This window comes from Tupaia chinensis, unplaced genomic scaffold (assembly GCF_000334495.1).
Source record: "Tupaia chinensis unplaced genomic scaffold, TupChi_1.0 Scaffold144465_1, whole genome shotgun sequence".
Taxonomy (NCBI): Eukaryota; Metazoa; Chordata; class Mammalia; order Scandentia; family Tupaiidae; genus Tupaia; species Tupaia belangeri.
In genome coordinates this window covers 84256-87865 of record NW_006204324.1, presented here as the reverse complement: position 1 = coordinate 87865, position 3610 = coordinate 84256, and the positions used below count along the sequence as shown (strand labels likewise).

Sequence of the window (3610 nt, the reverse complement as noted above, 5' to 3'; positions counted from 1 at the left end):
ACTTACGTAGTTTGAGGTTTCGTAGTGCTTTCTTTGTCAGTATTACAATGGCACTAGTGAATTTGATTCCTGGTTTCACCTCTTGTGGTGCAAGTTTTGTCAATTTGCCTAATCTACTTATCAATTTTCTTCATTTAAAAATAGGAATGAAATGGTAATTTTCTTCATTGAGTGTTTGTGAAGATTACATAAGAATATATAACACATCTTAAATTTAATATATGCCTTCTATCTCATTAAGGCAAAACAAAAAAAGGCAATTTTATGCACTTGATATCCTTAAAGAATACCAATTCTTAGAATTTTAAATGAGATATTCCCCAAATTATTATATACCTTGTTCTCTTTTTTTTTTTTTTTCAGAGAAAAGCATGAATGCTGACCCCCACTGCCACAAATTATGCAGTCGAGTTCCCCACATTTGGGGGATTGCAGGGGTCCGTACATCCTGAGTGCAATGGATAAGCCTCGCCCTGGGAAGACCACCTTTGTGATCATGGTATCTTTCCTGTCAGGTAAGTATATAATGTATTTTTTTGAGGCCAGTACCATTGTGTAGTGGTTATAGGAGCAATATCCCACACACCCTACCATATGGCTAGAATCCCAGACAGAGCAGATTGAGAAACACACCAAGCATAAGTGCATACGTGTACAAATTGTCAACAAGATAGAGAAATGGAAAAGGGATTGTGGCATGACCATGCCCCACTGAAGGATTCTTTATCTCTCTTACATTCTTTATCTCCCTCTGGTGCGTGCACATACCCTCCTGCAACTTTTCTTTTTAAAGGAAAGAGAGAGAAAGCAAGAAGAAACAGAGAAAGAGAGAGAAAGTAAGATTACTTATTCTGCTTCTTCAAGAATAATGAACTCGCATACAATTTGCTTTGCAGGAACTTCTGTGAGTCAGTCTTTATTCTATCACCCTCAAACTATTTTTATGCCTAATGTGACAGATTTCTTCATAAATCCCCACGAAATTCTCTAGAGGCCTTTTGAGCCAGCTAGCTATCCTTTTATTCAATTTGCTCTTATATGACTCACCTCCAATCACTTTTGTTAAAGTACCTGAAAATGGATCATAATTCAGTTTAGAAAATTTAGAAATGAAAGAAGAAACCAAACAAAGAGTCTGGGAAAAAAATGGGACTATTTCAGCTTGATATTTTACAACTTGGTTGCTGCTACTCATTTTCTGGTGTTGGTAATTTGAATATAAATATATCCTATTGAAGAAGACCACCTATCCACCAAACGTCAGGCACACAAAAACTAGTAAAGTCAGTTACCTTTATCCTATCTAATTCCATAAAATAAAACAGGGATTAACTTTTATGATCAGAAAACTTGTAGAAAACAGAAATCATAAAAGTTCAGAAAAAGACATAGAAAATTTTACATACAGTCTTAGCCAGTTCCCTATGAAGCCCCTCTATGGATCTGCACTGAAAGTACCTTTTAAAGCCTTGATTTTGAATATAACAAATATAGCTGCAAGTTGGCCCTTTAACTTTGTTTTAATTTAGAAATTTACCTAGGGAAGCAAGTAGTTTGCATGAAGCAGATCCCTCCTCATGAACATCCACGACCCTGTAAAACTTTCATAGGTGCAGCACAGGAGTCCACAGCAACCTTCCTGCCTGAGCTCCCCCCGGCAAACTGGACCAAGAGGCAGCGCCCACTACATTGCTTTGATCTTCTGAAATGCAGATATCCTTCAGTAGACACCCAGTGATCATGTAGTTACATCATCTTGGTTTCCAGATATTCCTATGACATTTTCATGAGGACTGCTTCTTTGAAAATCCCATGTTCCGGGAACCAGCAGTTAACGTAATGGCTATGTCGCTGGACTCCCACGTAGTCGACCGCGGTTCGTGTCCCGGACACGGTGGCTTAAAACTCATGCCGGGCGCGTGTGCGTGCATGCCCAAGATCCTGAGAGGAGAATGGAGGAGAAGGGATTGCGGCGTGACCATCCCCCCTAGGGGATGATTTCTCGCTTTCTCTCTCTATGTCTCTCTCTGTCTGTCTGGCGAGCACACGCGCCTACAGTGAAAATCTCTCCAAAAAAAAAAAAATCCCATGTTCCCACACTAATGACCAAAGAGGTCATCAGTAGCAATCTCAGCTGAGGAGAGGACACATTAACAAAACTAGGGATGTTTACATCTGCATGTATCTGACATACCTAATTTCCAGTTCTTACAACAACTCTTCAAAATATGTATTATTGTTATAACAAACACACACAAATAGCTTCTTAGAAATATTATTCTCTAGATATGTACCACAAAAACGTATATAACCAGGTCAGATGCCCCGAATGCTCACCAAAGTCATGCGTAGGAAAGAGTAGAGTATAAAATTTGCTTTTTCTTTGTCCCAATTTGCTAATACCAATCTGGTCTTTCCATCCGGACATCTTTCAGAATAAACAAGTTGCAGCTCCTGTTTCAGATTTGCAATGGCGTCTTAGGCTGCCACACTGTTACTTGAAGCCATTGCCTCTGTTTCTACATATCAGTAGCTCCTGTACTCTAGGACTCTGCTGTTTCTCCTTCATCCATTCCTTCTTCCCCCTCTCTCTACTGCCCTTCCACCTCTTCACTAAATGACAGGCTGACAGACATTGATAAATGTTCCTTGTTTAAACATCTGCTTTATTACTGATGAGGGACTGCTCTTTGGGAGGCAGGGTTTTTCCCTACCTTTCACTTAGGAATTCAGATGCCCTGATTAGAAAGCTGAACTTCTTGGAGGATCCTGACAGATGCCTCTTACTTTCTTTTAAGACCACCATGAATGCCTAGGCATTCCACTCAGATAATTTTCAACAGTGGAACAACTGTCTGTCTAAGTACTTGGCTACGTCAAACATGCATTTAACTGGGGAGTCCTACTCGTCCACCCAAAGATTAGTTTTCTCCTGGGAAGTAATTGGATAAAGAGCCATTTACTCTGTAAATGTTATGAGTATGTTCAGGGTCATTTGTTGCAATTGTATAGTGGAGTGACAGCTGAAAAGAATGACTATTGATAGAACTAACACCTAGAGAAATGTAAAGATGGAAAAAAGGAAGAAAATAACCAAAAATGTTATATGTAATAGTAAATACAAGGAAGAATATGGATTTCTTTAAAATAACCCACAGACACTTTTAAATGCATAACTTTTAAAGCTCCTTTGTGAAAGCAATTTAAAACAAGGAATATGTTGGTTGTGAATTATCAAAATAGTGACTTTGGATTCAGTGATACAAATGAAAATACACATAGATTTCAAAAAAATGCAGATAATTACATTCTAGTGATAATCTTACAGAAAAAAGAAATATGACTTATTCTGACTTTATGTGCAAGGGTTACAGTCTACAAAACTGAGTTATACCAGACAGTTCTAGAATATTATGTGAAGAATTTGAGGTGCAGGAGAAGGAAATCTGCTGTGGGAGGTGTTAACAAGAAATGAGCATGGGGGAGGGGAATGAAAAGAAAAAGCCACAATGCTACAAATTTCTTTAACGGATGTCCTTTATAAAGCACATGCACTTACAGGAGAGACAGAGATGAGAGGAAGTGAGATATCACCCCCCAGGGGTGATGG

General features: G+C 38.7%; 1 non-coding gene across 1 annotated transcript; it reads right to left on the bottom strand.

Annotated features, from left to right (window-relative positions):
- Positions 1–360: 360 nt before the first annotated feature.
- On the bottom strand, positions 361–523 carry LOC114005791 (U1 spliceosomal RNA). Its single transcript, XR_003547609.1, has one exon. It is a non-coding gene; the product is annotated as a U1 spliceosomal RNA (small nuclear RNA).
- Between the last annotated feature and the right edge of the window lie 3087 nt (positions 524–3610).